Raw genomic sequence first — 10507 nt, 5'->3', positions numbered from 1 at the left:
ACGAGCGACCACTACGTAAGTACGTACCCTCTGGCCGGACATCATCAATACGCATATAATATGTAAATCATTTCGATCGATTTTGCGTAAATCATTAGTAATTCGATATTGTTTTAAGCAATGACAACAATTTAACACCATCAGTCCATCACATATGCATTGTTACGTTAAAACGAATAAGTTAATTATTTGAATACCACGCTGTTAGTTAAACGTCTTCCGAAGATTTCTTCTATTTGATAAAATAAAATAAAAATAAAATTTATTTGTGTGATGAGCACAGATATTTGTTCCTGAGTCTTGGGTGTTTTCTATGTATTTATATATTATATATATCATTGTCTGAGTACCCATAACACAAGCCTTCTTGAGCTTACTGTGGGACTTAGTCAATCTGTGTAAGAATGTCCTATAATATTTATTTATTTTATAAAAATCGTTTATTTCAGATGTGCATTGATCCATAACGGTGTTAGTATAAAAAACCTAAAAACCATGTTAAGTACTAAATTAATTAATAACAGTACAACTAAAAAAATAACTATCTCTAGGTAAAAATAATATCACTAGGTAAAATGACATTCTGAACGCAGTAGACCAAAAGTATCTCTACTAAAATAAAAAAATTGGGTTTTTCCTTTTAACCAAAGTTTGAATTCTTCCGGTAGTGCCATGTTGAATAAATAGCCAATTTTTTTTATTAACCGTTAAAATTATTAGGTATTGTGTTTTTGTTTGAGAAATTTTAATACGCAACAACGACGTAAACTTGGCACAGTTACATTTACTTATATATAGAAAACTGTACTTTCTGCTTATTGAAACCTAACAGATTATCTACATAAGGCACCTCTGCCGAAATACTGACGCAGACTGTTCTCACACGTGTTAGTAAACTAGTACCTATTCAAGAATTTAAAATATTTAAATATCAACAGTTACAATACGCACCACTGCATATAATTATTATGATTGCAAAACCTGTTCTTAAAAGTCTTCTCTACTTCTATAAATAAATCGAAACGCTACTGAAAAATGCGTCGTTGATAAGTTTCAGTTTGGACTTCACCAGCACTTCACAAATGGTGCTTTCCAAAACCAATAAAACCGGTACCCAATAATGGTACTTGAAGAATTCCCTCAACCCTTTCATGGTCATATTTGACCGACTTTGAACCCAAATGAACATCAAACCGGAATACTTGCATAAAAAAAAAATTAGGACCCCAACGAATTGACTCATTCTTTTTTGAAATCAGTTAAGAAGATTATTCGACGTAAAATATTGTGACCACGTGCTTCAAATTGTGATATTTTATTCACCTTAATTAGGTTAGTTCCATTGCAGTACCTAATGGGTAGACCAATTAACGGCCTATACATCTATATTTAATTGGTTAGTTCTTATAATATCTGTGTTAATCCTAGAGTATATCTCGAAGTCGGAAGTAAACTACAGTTTTAAGGCAAGCGATTTGATTTATTTTAGTATTTTTTTATGTAACACTAGCTTTTGCCCGCGACTTCGTCTGCGTGGAATTAGTAATTTGGGTACCTTTTTAATCCATCCTTTTTCACCCTCAAATTGGTCCACACTATACATTTCCACCCCATTTTTTACACCCTTAAGGGATGATTTCGGGAATAAAAGTTATTCTATATCATTTCCCACAGCTCAAACTATCCCCATACCAAGTTTCATCTAAATCGGTTCAGCGGTTATTGATTCCCCATACAAATTTCCACCCCCTTTTCACCCCCTTGAGGGGTGAGTTCTGGGATAAAAAGTATCCTATGTCCCTCCCCGGGACTCAAACTATCTGTATACCAAATTTCAACTAAATCGGTTCAGCGGTTTAAGCGTGAAGAGGTAACACACAGACAGACAGACAAACTTTCGTATTTATAATATTATAGTATGGATTCCATAACACTGCCGTGATTGCAGATATTGTGTTTTTGGCGAGCTAAAAATTATCGCTAAAAATTGTGGTTAGAGTATAGGTACCGCTGTATGAAAGTATACATCGAAAGTAATACATCTAAGAGCCACTTGCACCAATCCACGAACCCGGGGTTAACCCGTTAAACCTTTTTTTTGCAGGGATACATTTACGTATCTCACAGAGCTGCGAAGGCCCGTTGGGGATGGGGTGGTATGTGGGACTCGCTCCTCCGGTACTCCCTGTTACTCAGAGGGGAGGAGAACACCCACTAACTTCCCCTGCGGCGTTACCCTCTGCCATTATTGGGAAACATCGTGAGGTCACGAGTATTATCACGATGTAACTCGTTAAACCTGGAGTTACCATGGTTACCAGTACAATTTGACACTGGGTTAACGGTTTAACCGCTTAACCCCGGGTTAGTGGGATGGTGCAAATGGCCCTAACTGTATTTATTGTGAACCCAAAATATGTCAATGTAAACATACCTTAAATTTATTTCAGTAGTGCAAATTACGCAAATTACTCATTTACTGAAGTTCAATTTGTGAGTAGGGTGTAGTTTTAGTTAATAAGGCCTATCATATGTAGTTTACTATATTGTGTTGGAAGGTTAGATGACAGTCGCTTTAGTAATATCTAGTAATAATTAGTAAATACTTCCTCCAATTTTTACAATTAACAACTTAATAATAAAAGTGGAAGCGGTATTTCATCATTAATCAAACATATTTTTTAGTTGTTTGATCCCACACATTAAGAAAAGTACCCATACACTAGATAAGTTTTTTAAACAATGACGAAATAATTTCGACAATACTGAATAGCCACATAATTCGGGCAAATTTGCTAAAGCCTTTGTAATAAATGATTTTTATTTGGCTTTTACGATTTTTATTGTTGTATTGTGTGTTAGTTTGAAAGGTATGTATCTATAGGCCTTAATAAATGGTATTTAATTTAATTTTAATTATATTAATTGAAATTGTATGACCTCAGGTTTCCGAATGTGTTTATGTAGAAAACCGCAGTCTACAGCGTCATGTTTTAACGATATCAAGTATTTTCCGAACTGCCTAATTACGAGCTGTTTAGTTTAATCGTTTCATAAGATGGCCCGGGGCTATTCTAGTCATAAAAAATATTTTACAAGGTACATTCAATGTCGGTGATCACATTTTGTTATATTGCATTAGCCATGATGCATCTACATAAGAAAGGTGAGATAGCTGAGAAAATAACGAATCCCGGGAAGAAACGAGTGGGTAAGAGGCCAACGTGTCGGGTGCATTCGTCCAATTCCCACTTTTTGGGAAAATCGTTATAACTTCGCCAAGTTGTGTTGTATCAAATCAGAAATACGCCATTATTACAGACAGATAAGTGGACGATCAAGTAGCATTAGTTTCATTTTAAAATAGCTGTTAGTTTTTATTTTACAACGCTCAGATCAAAAAGCGCACAAAGCTCCACCTTCCCCTTTAGACAACTGTTAAGGGGCCCACTGACTATCAGTCCGCCAGACGATATCGGCCTGTCAGTTAGAACAAAAATTTGACAGTCCCGAACAACTAACAGGCCGATATTGTCCGGCGGACTGATAGTCAGTGGGCCCCTTAGATAGAGAATCGCCGATTTTTTAAGCCGGGCAATATTTTGCATGGTAGGCAATGTTGAGCAAGATTTTGGTTCAATAATCTCATACTAGGAATGATTGTATGTAGTGCATTAGTATTAAGTATAAATATCATGGAAAATTATTAGGTTCTAAAAATATAACAAAATGACCTCATTCATATCCAGTTAACTAAACAGGTCTGGGGTTTGTTAGCTCGTTGCTGATCTTGAATCTTTAAATAACACTTAGGTATGCTAAAAATAACATCATTTAGTTGGGCATATTTTATTTTCAATAACAAATCATCAAGCCAACTAGACTGCAAAATGGACCAAAAGTTTCCTCAAGGTTTTTTTTTAGCTTAATATCGTGCATGATTTTTTCGTTTTGCCTCAAATTAATATACTTACAGGGTGGCTTAAAAATAAGTACATTCGCGTTGCCAGGGAGGTTTTGGGATTTACTGTGGGAGTTTTACTCGTGCTATGGGACCAACCACGATCTCGAAAAAGAAATTTACACTCCCATAGAAAATGGACCAGCCAAAATGTATGAAACAGCTAAATTTTTTGTCGCGTTTTCGTGGTTGGTCTCATAGTAAAAGTTGCTCAGTATAATCCCAAATCCTCCCTGGCAACGGGAATGCACTTATTTTTGAGCCACCGTGTATGTGTCACGTACATAATTGCTTACTGATTCTGGGAAAAATCCAAACTAATATTATAAATGCGAAAGTGTACGTGTCTGTCTGTCTGTGTGTCGGCTTTTACCTATCTACTTTCGTATGGTCGAGGACGGTAGGCAAATTTTGGAAAAAATGTGGATATTTTCTGACGAACTTACAAATTTCAAATACATAAATATATGATGTTGAATGAATCTTTTTAAATAGGTATACATATATTTTTTAATAAATCAAGCTTAAAACTAATTATTACAAATTAAACCTAAACGAGCTACAACTACATAAAACTAAAACAATATTAAATAAAAACTAAATGTAAATAATCTCCCTTAAGTCACCCGCTTCCGGGAAACTCCCCAAAATGCTGGCGGCATTCCCCCTCTGAATCGCCAGGCCCGGCCTCTGCGCAAAGAAGGAGCCCGCCCTATGGTCGCCTGAGACGCCTACTATTAGTCGAACCGACACTTCTTGAAACTCTTTAGTGTCGGTTGACCACGGACCCAACGTTTCCACCGCAAGGGCCGCAAACCCGTATTTGTTCGTTAAGAACGCATACTTGCGGCGCTTCAGTGTCTCACTGTGTCTGTGCCTGGTCCGCGGCCGTCCCTGGCTTCCGAGCAGACCCCTCCACGTGGGACGGGGCCAGCGTGTCGACGCAGGTAGCGTCCCACGCTAAAGGGCGACCCAGGCTCCATAGCACGAGAGTGCAGCCGTCAGGTCTCTTGCCGTCAGCCGCCGACAGGCCCGACGGCTCCAACGTCGCGGGAAGACCGGCGGTGCTGAGGGCGCGGCGGATTAAATCGTTCAGGGTGGAATGCCTGTAGAAACGACCAGCGCTTATCCTGCAGTGCAGGTCATGCCGTCCTAGAATGTCCACCGGTAGGGCGCAGCGACTGCACGCATGGGTCTCACAAATTTTCATGCCCATACGAAGGCAAACCGCGATTTGCAGAGCATTTGGCTGTGGCGCGGTGCCACGGTTGCGCGATGGGAGCGCGTTCAGCCAATACCCCGACTCCTTTGCCGATACAGCCAAGAGTCTAGCGCGCTCATGGTGGTCACGGGATTCCTGAACGAGGCGTTGGTGTCGCATCTTAACGTCGATAACGTCCCACGTCGCTTGGCTTGACATCCTTCAGGACTAGATCGACGGCATGGTCAGCCCCCCAAGCAGATTCTGCCTCTGCCAGGCGCCAGGCACGACGCCAACACGACAGCGGTTGAAGGGATACGTAGAATACCGCCGACGAGAGGGAGTGTGCTGTAGGCAGATGACAGAAACGCCGGGAGTGCTAGATCAGCCGTCAACCGGATACCGAGTCCACCAAACTTTATCGAGAGGGAAGCCTGCGACCAACAGAGGGAGTGAAACTTACATTCAAATTTTACCAACTGCCTCTTACAGAATACGATCAACGTTTGCCGTAATCATGGGAAATTTCCAGACAGGCGAACAGCAATATACATAAAACGCAGCGAGAACAGGCAAAGGCGCAGAATGTACTTACATTGCCCATGTGCGGGTTAGTTTTGTACAATAAGTCCGAACACTTATTAAAATGGTCGACCTTAGAATCTATAGACGCCGGTATAGATTTCTCTACTCGGATTTTATATTGAATAATTGAATAAAATAGGTTCTAAAACTGTCTGGTACTGTAATATAAGCTAGTGTTCGCATGCATTTTTTTTGTAATATGAATATTTCCCTGTATATCTGTACTGTTTCCCCAAGCTTTTAATTAATTTAGGCGGTAATTCGTCGATGCCGTAATTTCATTTTTCAAGTTTCGTATGATCGCGTTTATTTCGTGCGGCTCGACCGGTCGCAACTACATGTGTTGAGTGTGCGTGGACCCGGCCGCCCGCGCGGCTCCTCGCCCCCGGTGACTCGCCCGACACATGCAAAAAATGCATTCGACGATTTCGACGCGTTTGCTACTTGTTTCGGTTCAGACCGTCTGACTCAGACGTAAGATTAGTATTGATCGCTAGTTCAATGTTGTGTTGTGGTCGTTTGATGACTTTGTTTGTGCGTTCCTTAATAATTTTCCACATGGCTATAGACACGTTCTAAATTCGGAATGCTGTTATATATTGATTCCTTTTAGATTGTAAAATGGCGCGTTTTAGTAATTTTGCATATTGCGTGTCTTGTAAGAATTGGAATTTTTGTATGTTACTAGTTAGGGTTCCGTACCCAAAGGGTAAAAACGGGACCCTATTACTAAGACTCCGCTGTCCGTCTGTCCGTCTGTCTGTCTGTCTGTCTGTCTGTCACCAGGCAGTATCTCATGAACCGTGATAGCTAGACAGTTGAAATTTTCACAGATGATGTATTTCTGTTGCCGCTATAACAACAAACACTAAAAACAGAATAATATAAATATTTAAATGGGGCTCCCATACAACAAACGTGTTTTTTTTGCTGTTTTTTTCCGTAACGGTACGGAAACCTTCGTGCGCGAGTCCGACTCGCATTTGGCCGGTTTTTTTTAAAGATTATTTTGTGCTTGCATGATAATTTAAATTTGATCCCTTTAGTTTAGTAATAAGTCATTTTCTTTTATTGTTTGACTTTATTGTGGTAATTTTTTTTGGAATCTCTCTCTCTCCCTCTCCCTCCCTCTCTCTAACCCTACACCTCTGCCTCGAGAAGATATAAATCCCCCCTCAATTTGAGGAGGGTATCCCAATATGGGACCGGCAACAAACTCGGCGGGACATCTTTTCAAAACATTACATCTTCTAATTAACATGCATTACGAGTAAATAAGAAAAAATACAATTTAAATTACTATAAAATTCATGCAATTGTATACAGTAGGTACTTTTCTTTATAGAAATTTGATTTAAAAATATATATGTACATCAAATGATACTAATACTCTTTAGCTCTTTCAGAAAATATATGGAATTCCTAAAAAACGAAAATAAAATAAAATCAATAAAAGATATGAGAATATATAAAGGCTGTTCCAGAATTAAAGAGACAACTTCCAAAGTCTTACTGGATGAAAGTATTATTAAAACAAATGAAAAGTGTTGGTGTCGTTTCATCTTCGATTTCGTTTTCTGTCATTTAAAGCGGGAATTTCGTTATTGCATATCTGGGGGCACGGCCGTGCCTCCGCTAAGACGAGACAAAGGGCAAAAGGCAGTGCCTATCTTTTCTCGGCACGTTTCGTCGTATTTTCGAACCCTTGTAGTTTCGGCTTGGATAATGCTAGAGAGCTGAAATTTTTAGTATACCATGTCCTAAGTAGACTTATCGAAAACACTAAGTTTTATGAGGCTACCTATTATACTTTAAATTTTATAGATACCTTAATTTTTTACTGTCCGAACCATATGAGAAAATACAGACTACTTCCTGAAGTCTTAAAAGGCTGAAATTTGGCATGTAGGGATGGGCCTGTATGCAGACACATATGGTGACCAGAAATCTGTAACTTTCGCCCTGCAACTCCTTAAAATGGGGTACCTAAAAATACCTCTAAACCTGTAAACATTGGTTCCTGAAGTCCTAGAATCGTGAAATTTTGTGTGGTAGCAGTGATCGGAATGCTAATACAAAAACAACAATATTAAAAACAAAAAGTTTTCGAAGTACAGATTTAAACCGGGTTCACGTAAACCAGCCAAATAGCGCCCTCTATATTGACACTGTTTCTTGTCGTAATCTTTTTAAAACCTTACTTCAAACACAAGCGCTGGTGGCCTAGCGGTAGGAGCATGCGACTTTCAATCCAGACGTCGCGGCTTCAAACCCCGGCTCGTACTTATGAGTTTTTCGAAACTTATGTACGAAATTATATTTTTACAGTCGCTTTTCCGTGAAGGAAAACATCGTGAGGAAACGGGACTAATCCTAATAAGGCCTAGTTTTCCCTCTGGGTTGGAAGGTAAGATGGCGGTCGCTTTCGTAAAAATTAGTGCCTAATCACAATCAATGTAATAAGCGTAATCTTGGGATTAGGTGAATGATGAACTTTAAACACAAGGGAGGTTCTGTGAGCTGTAGAACCTCGCGATTTACACGAACCAATGTCCACCGTAATCAATTAGTTATTCTGTGCCTACTGTCAGGGCATCCATCGTATAAAAATAAAAATGGAACCACGACACGAAAAGAAGAAGAAGTAATTAACATAGAAGTAATTAACATAGACTGTGAGACCTTAGTGTGGGATGATGCTGGACATTCTGATGTTTTGAAAAGATGTGTCCCGCCGAGTTTGTTGCCGGTCCCATATTGGGATACCCTCCTACAATTTAGGAGGGAATTAAATCTTCTCGGGTCCGTGGTGTAGGGTTGGAGCCGGCGTAGTTTTTATCGCGTATATATATATATATATATCTTTACTTGAAAATAATTGTAGGTGTATAACTAGCCTTATGAACCGATTTTGCATGTAGCCTTAAAGTTTGTAGTCTATGATTGTTCATTATTTTAGTATGTGGGTATTTTTGCACTTTGTAATTTTTCCTCCACCCGTTGACCACGAACGCTGTAAAGAGTTCGAAACGTCGGGATGTATTATAAATTCAATATACGCGATATAATCCGTTTTCATAGTTTTATTTAAGAAGTAATTAAGTTTACCTCAATAACCTACAATATACATAACGGTTCTTATATGACATAAATATAATGGTATAATATGTACCTAAGTAATTTTATTTTTAAGTTAATTTTAAATTTTCCCCGACCTTTGATTGAGACTTTGACGTTGTAAATATTTTTGTGAAGTTAATCTCATTCTAATTGGCGCGTTCGGTATTGAAAGGTCAACGTGCAGGGTTAATAATGAATTAATTTAACGTGCCTGTTGAAACGGATGGGAACGACCAATTATTGTACACGTTGGAATTTAATCTATATTAAATAGAGTTAGAATCCACTTGGCGTCGTTCTGTGGAGCAAGAGCTGGGTGTATTGGGGATGGGGTGGGAGGAGGTTACCCAAGCTGCCCAAGACCGTAGTCAATGGAAAAACAAGACGCAGGGGGTAACAGGAAAAGAAGAAGAAGAAGAGAAATAGAGTTAGACCAAGAAAAGTCTGAAGAGATTTTGACAGCACACGCAGTGCAGGTGTTATTTTAAACGTCAAACTTCTTTGAAATTATGACTTATAAATAACACTGGCACTGCATATGCTGTCAAAATTTCTGCAGACTTTTCTTGGTCTAACTCGAAAAACGAATTTAGGCTGCACCTTTTAAGTACACTGTACTAAAATCCGTTTTTAATGAAAACGCGTTTTCCCTAGTTAAAACAATTTTTAGGATTCCGTACCCAAAGGGTAAAAACAGGACCCTATTGCTAACACTCCACTGTCCGTCTGTCTGTCTGTCACCAGGCTGTATCTTGTGAACCGTGATAGCTAGACAGTTGAAATGTTCACAAATGATGTATTTCTGTTGCCGCTATAACAACAAATACTAAAAATTGAATTTGTACGGAACCCTCGGTGGGCGAGTCTGATTAGCACTTGTGCGGTTTTTCCGTATCGCCTCGGCGAAAATGCGTTTTTACTAGGTAACCATAAGTAGTTAGGTAAGTTTTGACAGAGGCACTTTGCGAAAACTAGTTTTAACCTGAGAAAACGCGTTTTCACTTAAAACGGGTTTTTACGGTAACATAAATATTTGAAATCCATTCCGTAAATTGAGATTTGTTATTTGTTCAACTATATTTATTTATAATAATGAAATTGACGTATCTATACTTAGTGACCTGGCGTTTTCTCGAAAAGTCTTCTAGAAAATTCTGTGTTGACCTTACATAAACGTGTGTTTTTAGCCTTTTCGCCACCATTGACTTGATATAAAGTCAGTACATTTCGTGCCCCCACTCGACACGACTTGATATGTTATACCTACGGGTTGTTTACTTGCAGTTTGTGGCTTGGCGTTCATGATTTTGGCTTTATTAGGTACTTCATTGACGTGGAGGCGAAAAGGTTAAAAATAAAATTTTTGTCAAAAATAGGCCAGGAAATGAATGCTCAAAAAAAGTTATAGAAGGAAATGCTTGGAACACACTTTTTGACTTCGTAACTTTGTTTTTAGGAGGTGAACATATTATCAAAAGTCCCCGCCCATAATCCCGGTGCCGGGGTGGAGAGGGGGGTTTGAAGGTACCATTTTTCGGTTTTTCGATTATACCTCGGAAACTATTCGTATGAGCGACGTCGTCACTTGATGAAAAGTGGTTTAATTTGTTACAAGTTTTATTCAGTCCAGTTTTTCGATG

This window comes from Cydia strobilella, chromosome 5 (assembly GCF_947568885.1).
Source record: "Cydia strobilella chromosome 5, ilCydStro3.1, whole genome shotgun sequence".
NCBI classification, from domain to species: Eukaryota; Metazoa; Arthropoda; class Insecta; order Lepidoptera; family Tortricidae; genus Cydia; species Cydia strobilella.
This window is presented reverse-complemented; position numbering follows the sequence as displayed.